A 19,305-nucleotide genomic window follows, 5' to 3' on the forward strand; every position below is an offset into this window, starting at 1 on the left:
TGCTATTAAGGCTTTCCTTGGAAGTGCTTCTTGGCTTTTTTTGGGAAGGAGGCTGCTTTTACGATTGATGCCACAGTCTGTTTTTAGTATTTGAGTGCAAATGAGGCCATGGGTGAGTCTTGGGAACCCTCAACTGCAAGTAATTCCGCACTTAGTATGTTTTAGGCTTGTGTGTTGACTCTGTAAGAAGATCCCGCATCCTGTTAGCTCATCGGAATGCACCTGCTTTCCGTGGAGCTGATCTCTTTAAATCCAGTTTGGAAGGCCCTTTCCAAATGTAGTGTCTGAAAGACTGAAATGTGACCGTCTCTGTAAAACTGAAGGGATGTATCACCCTTGTCCGAGTCTGGATGGAGAAGAGGGGAAAGAGGAAAAGAACAGCTGCCCTGCCGTGATTAAAAATGTATAAGGTTTTGGGAACCACAATTAAAAAGCAAAGGTGAATGTTAGTGCTGGGCATTGTGGTTTTTTTGTTTGTTTTCTTGTTTTGTGTTTGTGGGGTTTTTTTTCGATATCAGCAAATCTCATGACCTCATTTGAATATTTTTTGGCTCCCTTGTTTTCTGTGAGCTTGAATTAGACTACTGATTTAGGTGTTTCAGTATAGGGCTAATACAGTTGCTTCTAGTCATCCTTCTAGCATCCCTTCTCAAGTTCAGTATATATGCAGCTAGGTAAGGAGGGACAGAACATTAATGACATGAGAGTTTTTTTACTTTTTTATAACCCTTCACTAATTAATATTTTGCTTCACTTTTCATTTTATGATAAATTAAAATATACCATATAAGTCAAATTCATAAACAACTCAGTTTGGAAGTGGCTTGCAGTTTTTAAACCTTCAGATCTTTATGTTTGGGACTGAGGAAGTAATTTCATTTTGGAGAAATTTGTCAGGAAAACTTAGTGTTTTTTTGCTTTGCTTTCCTGTATGGTGTGATCTGGTTACATTTTTTTTTTTTGGCATCTGCACTTAACAGGTTTGCTATTGCTTAAGGCATTGGTGATACTGTCTTTTCCCTTAGCTCCTAGTATACATTTGAGTCCTTTGTTCTACAGCTCCAAGATCTGCTGGGGGAAGTGACTTGGTGTGAGTGTGTGTCTGGGGAGGGGCAGAGTGTGGTTGATGCTCTCTGAGTTCTTTTTGTAAAGCCAGTTTTGACTTTTCACAGTCCTTGCACTTGCAGAAGCGGGATTATTTTCAAATTTTGCAATAGTTAAGTAAATTTTATTGAATTGAATAATAGACATATCAATTCAAATATCTCTTTCAAAAACATGCCACTTAAAAGGCTGAGATAGAATAAGAAAATGAGGCAAGGGTAACTATTGAGGATGTATATAGTTACACTTGGAACATAATTTCTCTGTAGAAGACTAGAAAATAGACTGAAAGTTAACATTTGACAAAAAGTCCTCTAAGAGGAAATTCCTACAGGAGAACTTCATTCTTGAGATTAATTAAATGAAAGATTAGAAATTCTCTAGATAGCTGTAAGCTATTTAATAAGACCGAAGTAGGCAATTAAAAGACTCAGTTGTAGTTACCAGCAGAGGCATTGCCTCATTTTTATGATCCTGGTGCTGCCTTTCCCCGTTACACATGTTCTCTGTCCTTTTACAGGAAAGCTCTATGTGCTGCTCATTTGTACTAGATGTTTTCTGCAGAAGGATTTTCATTAAAAGCATCCCTCTCTGAATAAGGGTGATGTAGATAATGACTTATTTGGCAGTGAAAACACATACACAGTGAGAAAACAAATAAAAGTGCTTTGTAGAAATTATACTAGTGAAATGTATGTGAGAGAGTAACTTGAAAGAGAAACATGAGTAACATCTGAAACTGCAGCTAACATTTAGCTGCCTTTGAATAGAACGTATGTTGCCGATAAAGCTACTTTGTCAAATCTCTGGTTTCTGTTTCTAAGTTACATTGATATAAGCATTTTTCAGTCCGCCTCTCCGCAGAATTTCTTTTCTTGTGTCTTCCAAACAGATTAATTCTAACTGTTCTGGGAAATTATTTTAGTTACTCTGGTATCTCCAAAAGGCGTTTTCCACTTAAGTCTCTCGTATTGATTCTGAGTATGTTTTGCATTCTGCTGCACCTGCTGTGCTGTGACAATTGTGCATGCTCTAGCAGTTGTGTAAAATAAGCCATAGACCTGGGGACTGTTGTGTCTCCAGAGATCCATCCCTCATCTGAGGGCAGTGTGTAATAGCAAATCATGTCATCATGCTAGGGAGAAAAATGTATAACTGCAAATTCACTGGATTCCCCCAAATAGAAATAGTTGTTGTAGTTCAGCAGAATTATTGTGCTATGAGTAAATGGGAAAAATAGGAAAAATGTATCCTTACCTTTACCAAGTAGTGCTATTATAATAATTTTAGGCTGCTTCAAGATAAGTTACTGATTGCTTAAGTCATTAAAGAGAAGCACACTCTATGATGAGATTTTTTTTTCAAAAGTGTTCATTACTTTCCACTCCTAGGTCTATAAGAAGACAGATGTGGTCTTCAGTGAAAATAAAGATAGGCTGATACAGAAGTTCTGAAGGTAAACTTCTTAATGCTATTATTTCTCTGCTGTAAATGGAAAGGCACATTCTAAAAATTTGCTTTTCAGATTTAAATGACTATAATTAGTACTCAGAAAAAGCCACAGTGAAACCTTTTCTTTTGGCAATGTATAAATATCTTTATTTTTATAACATTTAATGTCAAGCCATAATCCATTGTCAAACTTCAAAGCAAAACTCTAAAAAGGAAGAGATGCCTTTCCTAGTGGCCATTTATTGCATTTACAATAAAATTTTGTGCCTAAGTAAAAAATTTTAAAAAGTTGACAAATTAGTGTTACTTTTGTTGTACCTTCTGAAGTATGGAAATGTGCTTGGAGCCCAGTTTGTTATGTACAATTAATAGAAAGCAAATTGTGCTTTAAAGGCCTAAAATTTCTGAAGTTGAGGTAGGGTTCCTTGTTAGACAACAGACTTGTCTCCATCCAGTTACCTTGTAAATGCTTCAGTGTATTAAGAGTGGCATAAAAATGAATGAAGGCTTATGAATGAGGGCATTAGGAACCCAGATCTCAAGCCTTTAATGCACTTCCAGCATTTGCAGAGAATGTTTTATGATCTATATATTCCTAATAATCAGTAGGGAATTAGCTTTTCAGAAATTTGTGTTTAGTGTCCATAATATAATTAACATATATTGTATACTCAGATATATCTATACACATGCTAAATAAAATATCTTCATATTTCTATACAGTGGACAAAAGGATGGAGTGATAACATTTTGAAATTCTATAACAATAAATCAATGTTTTACAATAGAACATACTTGAAGAGTATACTAAGATTTTTTAAATGATATTTGACAAGCAAATACTAGTGTTCATGCTTCCTCTTCAAGAGGGGTAGGGAAATGTATTTTGTATATTGTTTTTGTATGAGACTTAATAGTTTCTGCCAACCAGTGTTGTACATGCTTGCACTTCAAAAAAATGTTGAAATGTTCTGTTGACTTTTCGAAACTTTTTTTGGCAACACTACGCTTTCCATTTATTTTGTCCCTTGTTTAACAGTTTTTGTGTGTGTTTTCAAAAGCACTTCCATTCACCATTCAAGAAATTCAATAGAATTCTAATAGGAACTGCACATAAATAACTACAGAAATCAATGCTTCAATTCAGCCAAGAGTTTTTGTGACTTCAAAAGCCACAAGAGCATTTATTATTAGTAACATACAATTGACTTTACTTGTATTATCGTTTTGCATAGTGATTTGGTTTTTGCCGCTACAACAAGATGTTTGACAGTTTCATTTGAAAATGATGTATTTACGTTTGGCGTTCCAAAACAGTGTAATTTTTATCTTTTCCGTGAAGCTCTATTCATTTTAATTTGTGTGTTCGGCTCTGTGTAGACATTGTCAGTGACATATTCACTGGTGGATTTCTCCTCAAAGGTCAACCAAATGTTAAGCATAGTCTCCTATTCCTGTATTGCAATTAAAATAGTTTAAAAAAATCTTTAAATAACTTTAAAGAATACAGTTAGATTAATTTTTGTCTGTTCAATTCATACGTCAAGCATATTCTCTCCTCTGAAATGCCCAATTTCCTGAGTATGACAACCACAGAATTAACCAACCTGCGACAGAACAGGGTTCTCTTGGAAGTACTTCCAGCCTTTAGTATTTGCATTACACCTCAGGCTACGTCAGCTGTAACAGTCCTTTTGATCCTGAAGTTTTTGGGTGGATTATAGAAAGTGGCATGGTCTCGAAGGAAGTTGTTTCAGCACCCTGGAAGCTTTAGAAAATTGATGCTGCTTTTCTTTTGAAACAGCCTGAAATGGATAACGAGGTGATATGACATGTAATACAGCACTCTGTGTTCAGGAGTGCTCAGTGCCCTGTAAATGGGCCTCTTGAGTGCTGTGCCTTTTGGACAGCTCTTGCACACAGGTTCTGTCAGGTAATAGTTCAGTATTATCATCTCGATTGGAAAGCACATCCAGAAGGAAACTGAGTTTTGTTCTGGTTGTCAGGAGGGTACTCATCGATTAATGGATTTTTTTGTCATTAATGTTTTATTTTTCACTATTGCTGATAGTTTTAAAAACGAAGTCAAGTTACTAGCAGGGGCTTTTTGGTGGCAATAGCCTTCCCCCACCCTCCTAATCTCCTAATTCCTGCTCACCAGCAGGTCTGGTTCTGTTTGAGGAGGATGAGGTGGTGTTAGGAACTGCTTCATGGAATTTTGTGTTGTGGACCCACTGGTGCTGAGACTTACCACCTACTCCTCCCGTTACCTTGAGGCGCAGATCAGGAGTCCCATCCTCATCTACCTTGTGTGAGCAGGTGCTGGTGGTGTATGTGTGTTTGGCAACCGAGAAACATTTCAGCTGAGTGGAGAGGGAGGGGAGCAGTGTCTGTCTCTAGTCCTTCACTCTCCTAACATTTGGAATGGAAAGACTATGCAGGTTAAACTTCTGCTACACCTTGAGGAAGGTTTTAGTGGTTTTGAGAGGGAAGAGAGGCATGGTAGAGCATGGTGAGGAGCAAGACTAGTAACACAGACAATGTCATAACCGCAGTTCCATTAGTGCTTAGTGTTACCACTTGGAATTACATGCATTTAGGATTTGAGTGCTGTCATGGTGTTATCTTAAAAAAAAAAAAAAAAGAAAAAAAAGCTAGAGGAATTGAAGTCAGACGTTCTGTTGGTTCCTCAAAGTTCTTCCCCATTTCCTTTTTTCCTTTTCCCACTTCTGTCTAATTCAGATTGCATTTGAGTCAGCTGCTTTCACTTAGAATCATAGGATCATTTAGGTTGGAAATGACCCTCAGGATCATCGGGACCAACCATAACATAACTCTAGCACTAAACCATGTCCCTAAGAGCCTCATATGTCTTTTAAACCCCTCCAGGGATGGTGACTCCACTGCTTCCCTGTGCAGCCTGTTCCAGTGCTTGACAACCCTTTCTGTGAAAAAATTTTTCCTAATATCCAATCTGAACCTCCCCTGGTGCAACTTGAGGCCATTTCCCCTTGTCCTATCACTTGCTACTTGGGAGACGAGACCAACACCCTCCATGCTGCAACCTCCTTTCAGGTAGTTGTAGAGACACTTAATGTCATTCAAGCATCCATGAAGTTGCTATGCTATTGTCTGCATTTCAACTGACTGATAGGTACACCAAAACCTATCTTACTTTTGTCACTGCAACCTGAAGCTTATTTTAATTTCCCTGACTGTTCAGCCTTTACAGAACAAGATAATGGAATGCTGCTGACATAATTTGTAAGCCTAATGTCTGAAGTTTATTCAACATGGTTTTCTTCCTGAAACACACTCTGGTCCTTGCTGCGTTCTCGTATATGCTTGGTATTTGACTACTACATAAGCCAGAGTGGAAGAAATAATAACGGACATCTAAAAATGGTGGTTTTGTAAGAGAAAATCGGTTCTGTAAAGGGGCAAAAAAGGCTTTTTAGATTTGTCTGAAAGCAAGCATTCCTATGTATTTTTAGGTTTGTGGGTCTTCTGCTTCTTTATGAAACCCAGCTTATGACAGTAAGCAAGACAAACCACATGCCTCATGTTTTTCTTGAAACCATTGTGGATATTATCCATCCCCTCTTGCACTGCTGTTCTTATGTAGCCAATCCCAAATGTATCAGTGGAAAGGAGAAAAACATCTGCAGTCTGTTTTGGATGCAGGAAGGAGAAACAGAAGAGGAAAGAAACAGGTAAAAGAGATGGGGAAGACTGGGAAAGAAACAGTCTTCCGAGCTCTTGCAAGTAGTTGTCAGAAAACCGGAAGCATGGAGGTATTAAAACATATTATTGGTATAGAGAAACAAAGACTTCATTGCTTGATCCTGCACACTGTGTTTTGTAGCTCCCACCCTATCACTGTTTCGAACTGGTTGAGGTTCCTTATACCTGGTTTGTAGAACGAGTGGCTAGAAATTTATCTCAGAGAAGAAATTTATCTCAGAGACAAAAATATGGTCCTAAATTTGGAGTAAATTCTTCTCTGACAGTGTTATTTACTGTATTTTGTACTTGTCATTCCATTTCTAGAAGTGCTTTCTTCTGCCTGCTTTTGTCTGTGGATGTTGCTCTCCTCCATATCATTAAAAAAAATAAATCTAATATCTAATTGGTATTATGTTTAAGCTTCTCAATTAACACTCCATCAGCTATATATGAAGAGAAAAATGTGTTTCAAGTGCTTGAAAACTACAATACATACAATTTCTGCAGTCTCAGGTGAAGCAATCTGAATGATTTCTGTTTTATCATTATTGTGCTTTTTCAGGTATTTGATTTTGGTTCTGCTTGGCACTGGAACAGTCTCTTGACTGTTCTTAATTGATCTGTGTCTTTTCTGGAAGCTTAAAAATGAATCCATTTGCAATACTGAGCAGCATGAGAGAAGGACCTTCATCTGTCCCGTGGGCTGTGCGCCTGACTAAGCATCCTCATATGTGGAATTCCCTCTCTACAACGGCATGACATAGTTGGTTTATGTTTGTATCTTATGACCTACTAAAAATACTGTTTGCTTCCCACTTACCTTCTAAGATCCTCTTCTGCATAATTGGTTTATGCCACTTTGTATGCAATTCCTGTGTTTTTGCAGCAGATTATGCCTGCTTGTTAGAGTATAGAAATTGTCCAAACTTATAAAAGAAATGTGTGTTTTCAGAAAATAGTTTTCCAACTACATTTTTAAGAATAAATGTTGTTCTTATGTGCTGAAGATACAAATGACACAATGTGGTTTGTGGTCCCGTCCCCTAAATTTACACTTGTGTTACTGGGAATGGAGATCTAAATTTCTAAATGGAGATTTAAATTATCTAAATTTCAGTAAATGACTGGATACAGTGTCTATGAGGGTATGTGAAAATGCCTGGGATTAGTAGAGAAAGCATAAATTGGATCAGAAGCTGACCGAAGAGAAGACTGCAAACAGTTATACTGTAAGAGCAACTAATAGAATAGAGAAGGATTATTAGTCAATGCTTTTCAAAAATCAGTCTTGAAATTAATCGTGTCTCATTGCATTCATTAATAACCTTGGTGAAATAATTATGTCTCTTCTTCTTAAAAACTGTAGATAATGCAGAGTTCAGAACATTTTTTTGGTATTTCAGAGGTCTGGATTATCCTGTAAGGAAAATAAGAAAAACTCATAGATTTGAGTACTAAAAGAATCAGTACAATTTAATAATGCCAAATCAAGCGTTGAAGGCATAAAGCCATTTCTTTGGTTTTAGGAATCATTAGTTTTTAAGTAGGAGAGGAACTGGGGAACACTGCTAGTAAGGTAAGTAACAGCAGGGAGCAAGGCTAACCCACCAAATATTTATTAGAGGTTTACTGTGGAAGCAGGAGTACCTGACAGTTGCTGCACCTGAACTGCATTGGTTAATGATGTTTATTACTGGCTTGGATAACGAGAATTGGGGATAGTGTGTCTTAAGTTTCATGCACAGCACCAGCTGGGGGTGACTGTGGATATGTTGGAAGAAAAGTTTCAATGCAGAATTTTTACCTTTTTTTTTTTTTTTGTAAACTTGTCAAGGTAAAATAAGGTCAAATTCATTAGTGTCTGCAGAACATAAGTGTGTTGTAAAATGTATGTAGGAAACTATTTTATAAGAAGTATATAAATCTTTTAACAGTTTAGAATGTTTCTGGTGTGCAATTGTTTTTGAGACTTCCTTTTTGTATGAGAATACACCTGGAAACAAGAGTTTTGAAATGTCTTAGTTTTTTTTAAAGGAATTACATAAATATGATTCCAATTCATAAGACATGTTTATGATTTTAATATACATATTAGAAACTTAGTTTTAACGGTAATCTATGTTATAGGTGGATATCCTGATTTACTAAGTTTATGGCAACAAACTGAAATAATGGCATCTTCAGGAGATTTGTGCTGAAATCAGCTGAGGTCATAAGAGAAATTCTAGTTCTATTCCCATTTCTGTGAAAAAGAATGCTGTTACTCAGTGCCCTATTAGGACAGATAAAAGGCTGATCAATGCACACATCTGGATTTGACTGTCAAATGGTATAGTGTGGCAGTAAAACTAATTGCAGCTCACTCTTAACATTTGTGTCCTAGTTTGGATTTACAGCATTTATAATAAGATTATCAGTCTGTTATGCTTTTTTTTTTTTAATATTTAGAAAAAATAGGAAGGGGAAAAAACCTATTTGTTTCTGAGCACTTGATGTACTTTTAGTAATTGTGAGGAGTAAATATTCTTTAGAGTCTTCAACACATCTAGTCCAGGCACTGGTCTGGCTGTCTCAAACATATTTTCAGGGCCCACAGTGTGTCAAGGTGAGCTGATCATACGTGTTTTAAGCCCTACGGATGTTTGAAAGGCTTTTGGTGATCTATATGTTGATATATGTTGTGTATACCAACAGGGTTTCTCATAAAGTATTGTGCATTATAGTTAAATGCTGAATTGCCTTTCCTTTAGGATTGCTGTTCCTGCTGGAACAGAGGGTGCTGTTTTGTATTATTGTTGAAGAAGGAAAGAAGAAAAGAGAGAAAGAAAAAGATGTTTTAGAGTTTTAGTAAACTGGATTGAAACCCAAACATCTGAAGTGATTTGTCTTGAGCTTTTGGGGAAGGCATCCTTTATTTTTTTCTTTCTTTTGGATCTTTTATGCATTTTAGACATCTTAACTATCAAAATACATGGGAACACAAAATATCAATATGTATAGAACATATATGTATAGAACAGGTAATAAGTGAATATATTTCATGTGATAATTCAAAAATTTTACATGATTTGTGTTCCTAAGCACTTACAGCAGTTCGGGAAAGTAAATTTAAAGTATTGTTTCAATGTCAATCTCTGCATCTGTTTTAGAAAGAAAACTTAGGTTTCTAAATCAGGTAAATGGTTTTGAAGAGTTCATTTGCCATCTGAACTTGTAATGTAAAACTAAACTGTCTAGTAGATAGGTGCAGCTAGAAATATATAGGGATCTTAATGCTTCACCTTCTCCCGTGCTCAATTAAACATTGGCTACTGTGTATAAATAGCATATAAATAGCAATTACTGTTTCAAGACCTATAATGATGCCTTGTGTAGTTGTTTTCCAGAAGACATTAACGCAGCCATGTGTAGTTAAGCCTGTGTCCCCTCAACTCTTTTCATTGAGTATAGCAGTTATATATCCCTTGAGCACTGTAAACCCCTTGGAAGCAAAGTTCTCTATGGCTATGCAGATTCCTAAATGTGTTTTTTTTAATGAAATTATTCTAAATGTTATTAATACTTTGCCTCTTCAGAGGAGTATATATGTTCACTGACATGTTAAGGGTTGTGTTCATACATCAGAACCTTTCTGAACAGTAATATTATTATGTTAAATTTTCACTTGCAAAGGTTTTGGCCCTTACTGTTGAGAAGAGAAACTCGAGAGCATGTGTATAGGTGATGCAGCTCCCCAAACCTGTAGGGAGCCTGGCGTGGTTCCTGGAGGCTGATTGTTTCATCCATTTTCATTGTCTTTGCTCTTCTAATTCCAGTGCCACCATCTCAGTACTTGTGATGTCCTGGTGTAGCCAGGATGTGATAGAGCTGGGCGGTCATTGCTGATGTCGGCTGATGGGTTTTTGACTAGCGTGGCACAGCAGAAGCAATTGCAGGGACAGGCTAAGATCTAGGATGCTGCATTCAAATAGCTGTTAGAAACAGCTGATGATGACAGAAGTTTGAAGGGAAGGAGGATATCCTGCTTTATCTCTACCTTCTGCTGTTTCTTTTCTGCTTTACCCACAGCTGGGCATTGGTACAGGTCTTTAGAGTCCGTCCCTGTACAGCGACATGGTATTTTCAGGTAGGAGAAGGTGTATTGTCAAGCAGCTACATAATTAACTCAGCCTTACCTACCCCACTCCCTACAGCCTGAGCTTAAAGTCTTATACCAATTATATTAAATGCAGTGGAGAGCAATTCTTCATAGCAGAATATCTTTAATCTCTCTTTTACTTTCATATATCAGAATATCATGCTTTGTTTTTTATTGGCAAAACTGGCAATGATTATGTTCATTATGTGTTTATCTATTTGGACTCGGACATCTGCAGGATAAGAAAAAATGATTGTGCATTTAAAGTCTAGATTCCAGCAATATTCTGGCAAGTGGTAAAGCTGAATAACAGAAACTTAAGTGAAAGTTTCTGCCAGAGACACTAATTGTAGAAAAGTGTATCAGTACCAATTACAGCAAGAAAGCCTGTCTTTCTGAAAGGTCTGCCAGAGTCATTGATAGAGATAAAATCCAGTCTTTCCTGAGCTGTGTTGTGTGATTGTGTGCCAAAGATGATATACTAAAGGGATCATTATAGACTTTATGCCAAGTTCTGTGGGGTTTAAGGATTGCTAGTTAACTAGAATAATTTTTTTCTTTGAATTGCATAAATTAACCTTTCTTATAACAATTTATCTTTTGTTTATGTATTATTGTTCCTTGTTCATTTGTACTGTCATCATCATTCTTCCCCCCCTCGCCTTGTGCACTAGTCACTTTTCATACCATGGGGAGAAAAATTCTGCATCAAAAGGACTGGCACAGCACTGCAGATAAGAACCCGAGTGCTGTGCTGGGTCAGATTAAAGATCCAGAACTCAGTAATCCTGAGAGTGATGAATAACAGGGAGAAGTATAAGACATAGGTCATGTGTACAGTGAGCCTTCCTTGGTGTAGCCACATAGGAATTGGTTATAAATCAGCTTCCTGGGTTTGTTTGGTTTTAATATGTAGGTCCTGAAGGCTATAACTTTTATTCTATAGAAAATGTAACTATTTTTAAATGTTCACGGTAAACCCAAAAGCATTTCTGGTGTCTTTCAGGCAATGAAGTACTAGCCTGGAAAAAAAAAAAAAGTCACTAGTGTGTTGTCTTTTAAATAGAGTCCATTGTATAAGCTTTAGTGTTCATAGGAAAAGAAAGAACAAGCATAAATTTGAAATAGTGAGGTTCATGTCGTTAATACATATGGCATGTAACTATTATAAAAGACCTTAATCTAATGCCAGTACCTGATAAGAACAGCAAGAGATGTATGACCAGTGTGGGCTGCTGCCACTGACTCACTGTGTAATGACAGGCAAATTACTCAGTTTTGTGCATCTCATTCTCCTCCTTTATAAATGAGAAATATTGTTTCTCAGTAAAACTCTTTGAGATCCTTGGATAAAAGGCGATTATTTTTTTTGTACGCCTACTGAGTATATAAATTGGAAGTGAGAAAGTGCAGCAAATACCAGGTTCTATGTAAGCCTTTTACCAGTACAGACACAGTAAGATGAGTCTTGCTGCTCATTATGGACTGTATTAAAGCACCTTGTACTCCTGAAGACCTCTGTAAAGCATAAGCAAAACAAGGGGTTTAGGTCAGACTTGGCACTTGAGTTTGTGTTCTGTTCAAGCCTTTTTATAGTTAAGTACAGCTCCAGTAAAGTTTCTGATGTGTGTATTGATAACTACCATACCATTTTCTTTGATATGCCGCATACTGTACCACCTTCAGATGAAATAGTGCAGGGAGCCTTTTAGGATAGTTTTCTGTCAAATTCCATCACCTCTTTCATATTACGTCTTTGACTGTGTTTTATCACTGAGTCTTCATAATGTTTTGGGAAATGTGACCTTTCCAGAATGGTGTGTATTAACACTATAGTCTTAATGTTTCCCCTGGCACCTCCTGAAACAAAATTCAAATTAGTGATTCAGACACCACAAAACAAATCACATGCTGCTTGTTTCTTCCCAACTATTCTTCATTGTCATTGTTTGTTGTATTCTATGCAAGTCCTTGTGTATTCTGTGGTGAAAGAGACCTAAATAATGAATGAGATTTTAAGGGTGGTCAGTAGCAGATAAGTAGAGAAACGATGCAACAGTATTAGGTATACACAAAATATGATATTTCATCCCATCAACTACTGTAGCTATCATCCTATTTTATCCAGTCATGTTCTGCCCCAAATTCAGTAAATACACAATCTAAAACCTCAGTTTTGAATTTCTCTTTACATTTTCCTCCACCTTTTCACCATTTCCTATTCTTTCATTCTTCTCTTGAAATTGCTTTTACCAAAATGGATGGTCTTCACTTGGCTGGATGCTAATACCTTTACTTGACTTGTTTTTCCTTGTTTTGACCATGAAAGAAGTGGTTTCCTCCCTTCGTGGTCACCTGCTGTCTTCCTTGTGCTGCTGTAGCACTTATGCCACTGCACAGTGAACCGTGTTGGGGAACTGCTCTGACTGAAACAGAATTTTGCCAGAATTGTGTTGTTTCTTAATTCCCTGCTCTGGTTTACCATATGGCTGTACAAATGGCTAAGTCAGCAGTAGGGAGAGGATGATGCAAGGCTGGAAATGGGTGGCCAGGCTCAGGAGTGGGTCAGGAAGGCTGCTTTAGCTAGCGGTGCCAGGGTATGTCAAAATAAAGAGTTCATCAGAGTAAAGTCTAATTGTCTCCGACGTGATCATATCCTACTTCTGGAAATCCTGGTTTCTGGTGTGTTTTTCCTAATCTCTGATTCTCACTCATTGTTTAACCATATTTTCCAAAGCTGCTTGTTCATCTCTTTCTTATAATAAGTGATCAATAACAACATCAGTAGACACCTCCATTTCTCAGTGTGTACAGGAGGTGAGGCCTGTCATCCTCAGGGTATGTTGAAAACCTCTTATTTAAACCATTTGGGTAAGCATCATTAGTCAAACCTGTGCCATCATTTGGAGATACCTGTTATATAATTAAGACAACGTTAAGACTGATAAGCTGTTGGAGTTGGATATGTATAAGTTTCAAAAGGATTATTTAAATCAGTAGTCTTCCAAGGCAGCACAGTCTGATATCAGTTTAGTGTGAAATTTTAAAGACTTAAGCCATTTTGGTAGAATCACTGACAACAAAAAAGGTGTGATATAACCTTATCTGCTTTCATAGTGTCTTTCCAGCAGGGATGGGGTGCCTTCTAAACAAATAATTTTGTGTTTCATTTCCCTGAAATCACAAGGTGCTCTTTGTCTGTAAACAAATGCACTAAATAATTCCGTTCTTTTCATTAGTCTGCAGAGATGGCCTTTCACTTATCTGCAATCAAGTTATTAATAGCAGCATAAAAATGTGGGGTGGTTTGTTTGGGGTTTTTTTGTTTGTTTTTGGTGGAGGAGGGTATGGTACATTTTACTCTATAGCTATTAAACCACTTTTGAAATAGTGAAATATACATCTGAATCTATTACCTGCAAAGCTTGGCATTTTTAGATCTGAGCCTAGTTTAAGGCCCACAAAGAGTATGAATTCACATTTAAGTCAAATTTGCATACCCCCACAGTGCCAGGTAAATAGACATTCTGGCTCTATCTAAACCTGTATGTAATGGTGCATCTGCATGTGTTAAAGTCTCAAAATGTTTCACCTAACCTAACAATATCTTTTTGTTGTTCTTAAAAAAATTTAGGTAAATTATGTTCCTGCTATTCTTTTATTTGCTTGGGAAAAACGTAACAGAAAAAGCAGCATTGTTTAGCAGCGTGATCACACCATTGAGATGGTTTCTGCAGCTCGGCTTTGATATTCAGCTGTGGACGTCCTTTCAGAAAGGAATGATATTAATTGCCCTCTGGCCAATCATATGAGCTATATAGTTCATTGTGCTGCCCATGCCTTTTTTCTGGCTATCATAATCCTGATTATTGGCTTTTAAAATTTCCATTTATTTGTAGGACAAAATGATCAGTCTTTGATTCTTTCAAAAATCAAAACACGAAGGCAAAAATTGGAGCTTAATGCACAGGAACAAACATGAGCTTGCTTTGGCTACAGATGATCACTCAGTATTAGGCTTTTTCAGTAAACAGGTCGCTTTCCAAACTTTGGTACCAGAATTAGATGCCCTGCACTGATGAAAGTAAACTGTTGAATTCCAGTCTCTCGAAGTATAATCCCAAATCAGAAATGGAAAGCAGACTGTTCTGTGGCATGTAAAATGTAAATAAGTACGCCTTTTTATGGGTTTATGTCCCATGATCTCTACACCTCCCCTCAAAATATCCTAAGGCCTTATTATGTGTGCACTTGGGGAGCTGATGCCTGTGTCATAAGGCTGGCAGCGTTCCCCTGCCTGAGAGCTCTTACTGTTGCCTTTCTACTATTTTCAGTAGTTGTATAATATCTTTTTAGCCTGCGTCCATTCTGTGCTCCTGGTACCTGGTGATAAGATGGGTCCTACCACATGCTCTTTTCCATGAGCCCTTGAACACTGTTCTCTTTTCCCTACTGAAGGGAAGACGTGATCTTCATTCAGGAGTTGCTCCAGATTCCTGAGGTAATATTTTTCTTGAATTGCTGCCAGTGGAGATAGCACTTGTGTTCTCTTTACCTAAATGTTGCTGTCAGATAGTTTTCTATTTCTCCCCTGCTGCCTTGCCTGGATTTTATGTACTTCCATAGATGTCATATTTTTATGTGTAAGTGATCTGAAAACAGGCATTTAAGTAAAGGCTCTCTGATCTCCCATAACCCTGATATAGTTATTCTGGAAAACCATTTTGTATTCTCTTATATTCTGTATCACATTGAATAGAAAACTGAAAGGAACTTGGTGAAGCTAATAAAAAAGGAAAACATGCTATTTACAAAAGTGAATTTCAGATAAATATTCAAACAACTATAATTTTAAGATCTTTCCTGTCCCTTGTGGTTCAGACTAAAAATTCAACAGTCCATGGAATTGCAGGATGAGATGTAAGAGCCAGATTTGTGGTATTATTAAAACTTGCCATGTAATGGTGGTGTCGCTACTCCTACTTCAGCTGGCAGGATCTTCCCATATCATGTTTCAGAGAAGTGTAACAGCAAGTTTACAAAGTGGCTTAATAGAATATATAGTGGCAAAAATATTAGTGCTTGTTCGTGGATGTAAGTTATTTTGCTGTAGTGACCACCATGTGCCAGAGAGATGTACATGCAGTGTAGCCCATATATCTGTTAAAAAACAAAGCCTACCACAAAGTATGCATAAGCTGTGAGTTTAGGTATCTGTGCTCTCCAGTTACTTATTTTGGATTTCTTGAGAGCTAGATGAGATTTTTTCCGCACTTTCATGAGCTCTGTCAGCACTTGTTCAGTCTAGTTGGCACCTCTTCCTTTCTGTCTTTTTTTTTCCAGCAGATTTTCTTAGAGAAAGGCGCATGATCTAACACTGTGAAGAAATTCTAATTTGTGTTTCTCTTTATATACTTACAGAGGACAGATGGACACGTCTGTTATTTAATAATGCTCATGTTCTTCATAAAGAATTAGAATAGCTCCTAGCAGTCTGCCTGCTTGTCAGTAGCAGACACAAGCTTCTTGCTGGTTTTGTGTTAAATAACAGGGATTTCTGCTCTCTAGACTTCAGCTTTCAGAGTTTAAGAGCAGCACATTGTTGGATGGGCATTGTAGATTCCTCATACTCCTGGCTGCTGAGAAGTTATCTTTTTTTTTTTTTTTTAGAGAGACTTTTGAGTGACCTTCTGGTAAATAAACATGCTGTGCTTGTTCTTGGAGAACGGGAGATACTTTTCAAAAGGAAAGGGTGGTAGTGTTAATAAACTCTTCAGAATTGCTTCTTTCTCTGATGCACATAACATCATGCTCATTCTTTAAGAAATTGCGAGAGCATCCTGACACCAGCTCCTGAATCTGGAAAGGACAAGCTTTGTTTAATTTATTTCTTCTGAATGGTCAGAACTGAAGCACACTCAGATATTCCTCAGCTTGCTTTCTGGGCCACCCCACCATCACCTAACACTGAAGGAGTGGTACAGTGCAGGACTTTGGCCACTTGCTGTTTCATGAGCGGTGGATTAACATTCCCGGCAGCCTCAGTAATTGAGTGATCCAGCTGGGACCGGCCTTGTCTTATTCTCTGGCTTCACAGACTCCAGTTTTGGACCTGCTAGCACTGACTTCAGAAGAGAGGACCTTTTCCAGCACTGGACAAAGCTGGGACTTCACAAACCTTTACTGTAAAGGGCCTCATTGATTTGCATTTCTGCTCTACAGCCTCCTGGAGCCACAGAAGCCTTTCCCATGGTGCATCACCAGGGTTTCCTTCCTGGGATCTAGGGAATAAATTGTATTCTGTCATTGTACCTTTCCACAGAAGGTTTCAACAGTTTCATGGTAGGCCAGGATGTTATTGGTGTTACTTGGTTTCACGACAGCTCTGATACTGTTGAGCTCTGATATTGGCAGCCCATTTCAACAACTGCGTGGTCAGATCTAGATGACTAGTCAGTATTGGCCAACCCATAGTGACAGATACTTGCTGAAGTGTATTTGTTCTGAAGTCAGTATTGCTGATGCTGGTATGGCGGCTTGAGTTCAGAAGGCGTAATCTTGATTTTGTTGGCTACAGTGCTCTCCCTAATCATAGTGCAAATGGAACGTATTCAGACCTCCTTTGTATGCTATGAAAGAATGCAATTTCTATACCTGCTACAGATTTATTATGCTGTAATGACAAAAGGATCCTCTCAATTTAATGAGTTGAAGATTTTTTTTTTTTTTTTTTTTTCCCCTCTTCATAATGTGACAACTTTGGTCATCTCTGTCAAGGATTCACTAATTATATTGGGAGAGAATTAACTGGAAAACCAAACCAAGTGGCTGGTGGTTTGGTTTTGGCTTGGCACTCAGTCTTCATGAGCCTTACTATTCTGGGCTGTCTCCTGCATCATTGTTAACATGAATGAAGCTTGTTGCTAACTCAGTTTGCCACTGCATTTTTGGATGAGTATTTCCCTATTTGGGAAAATATCTCTTTTGAACATCTGTGGGAGCACGAGCAAAAGCTTTGTGCCCTCAGCTGAGTGTGGTACCACCGTGCAGAGATGCTGCTCTACAGAAAAACGCTCCTGTTGCTTTCTCCTGTGACTCCTGCAGCTGCTTCCAGGGAAACTGGGCTGAGCTGCAGAGCAGCTGTCAGGGGAAAGTGCACGTGAATAGACATTGGAAAATAGAACACCCAGGGTACTTGGTTTCTTTGTTCATGTGCACATTCCATATCCTGCCATATGTCCCTCTTTAGCCTTTTAATTCTGGTATGTTATAGGTGATGCCTTCAGAAGTGCTCTAGTAGTGTTGGACTGCATGCCTGCTGTAAAACATCGTTAGAACAAATTAACAATCTTTTTTTTTTTTTAAATTTCTGTTATGGTAATGTTAGTGTTAATACAGTGTGGAAAAATTAACTGAAATCAACAACAACAACAAAAGACCATTTGGGTTTATCCCTTATAGTGGTATTAAATGAGGCTCAGGAATTTCTTATCTAAACCCTGAGAACCTATCTTCACAGCAGTTGGGAGGAATAATATTTTTCATAGGCAATATAAATAAACTGTGCTTCTAAGATAATGTACTTTAGCCATTAGCTTAATAGGTTTTTAGCTTAACCTACTCTTTTTTTAAGGATATGAATTCTAGATAATGAAAAAGCATTGGAATAAACAGTCCAAGGCATTATTACTGATGCTGCCTTATAATAAAAGAAGTCACATAGTAGCATAATTTTTATGATATTGGGGTTTTCACCTCCAAGGGAAAAAATAGTGATTCTCTGTATGAAGTAGAAGTTTCACTTTCCGTCACATAATGCAGAAGGCAGCAAATAGTTTGGAGATGCTGAGATTAATTCTAAAAGAGGGCCTAAAGAAGGGAGTGTAAGAAAGTGATTAAGCCTGACTGCAGAGGCACATGAATGAAAATAGTTTTTAAACAAAATGCCCAAGAGGAGCAGAGCAGGTGTGCTGGCTTGGAGGGCTCATCACTTTTTAATGCCATCTTTGTAGATTCACTCTTCCTTCTCAATGCACTTTGTATAATATTTTCACTTTAAATAAAAACTGAATGTGATCTTTTATCCTCTGAGTATCTCTTCACACTTGATAGAAACTGTAAATTTTCTTCTCTTTTAATGTATCAGAAAACTGAGCTACTGGGAAGCTCTATCGTGTCACTGTCAACATGTTTGTGCATGTTGAGAATAGACTTGTACTTAATCAGTTTTCCTGCAGGAATTTATCTTTTCCTGAAAGTCTCTTTTTTGAAGGAGGTTGCCCATAAGCATTACAGGTATTGAATTAATTCTGTTGGTGAAGATGACAGAAAATTGAGGCAAAGCAAATTTCTGAAACACTAAATAAAATCAAAATTTGTGCAGCTGGGAGACTGTTAGGGGAAGTCACTTGAATATGCAGGTTCTTTACAGGTTTTTCTGATTGGTTTGGGAATATTTCTGCACCTCATGTTAAAATCTGTGGCATCTAAAAGCCTTCTAATGGTGGTTGGTAATGCTGTATAGATGATTATGCTGTCATCCATCCCTTCCATTCATAACCATGTGGAATGTATCTCAGCAGAGTGCATCAGGCGCCTTGCACCTGTGGTGTTACGCTGACTATAGGTGGTACCTGGCGTCTCTCTTTTAAGCTTGGGACCAAACTTGGGCATGATTCTTGGCCCTTGGCTACAGTTTTTCTTCTTGCCTCCAGATGTTACATGTCTGGTTTTCTGTGTTTTTGGGGGATGTTTTGGTAATTTCTCTTGCAGTTCCATCTTCTGTACCCACCCCAAAGGAGCAGGGCCTGGAGTAGGAAAGACAAGAATGGAATAGGCCAGAGAGAAATTGAAAAGTGATTAGAGAAATGGGCATAATGTAGGGA

General features: G+C 37.7%; 1 protein-coding gene across 3 annotated transcripts in view; it reads left to right on the forward strand.

Moving 5' to 3' along the window:
- Positions 1 to 19,305, forward strand: part of PTPN4 (protein tyrosine phosphatase non-receptor type 4) — a 116,575-nt gene that overhangs the window by 6,338 nt on the left and 90,932 nt on the right. The window contains exon 2 of one of the 3 annotated variants that reach the window (XM_065637535.1): positions 2,496 to 2,560. The exons of 1 other annotated variant lie outside the window; for it this stretch is intronic. The gene's annotated coding sequence lies outside the window, so the exon portion shown is untranslated. Of the gene's footprint in view, positions 1 to 2,495; positions 2,561 to 14,885; positions 14,922 to 19,305 lie in introns of those variants that run through there. One more of the 3 variants, XM_065637536.1, reaches the window with a different exon arrangement.

Source organism: Caloenas nicobarica, chromosome 6 (genome assembly GCF_036013445.1).
Source record: "Caloenas nicobarica isolate bCalNic1 chromosome 6, bCalNic1.hap1, whole genome shotgun sequence".
Taxonomy (NCBI): Eukaryota; Metazoa; Chordata; class Aves; order Columbiformes; family Columbidae; genus Caloenas; species Caloenas nicobarica.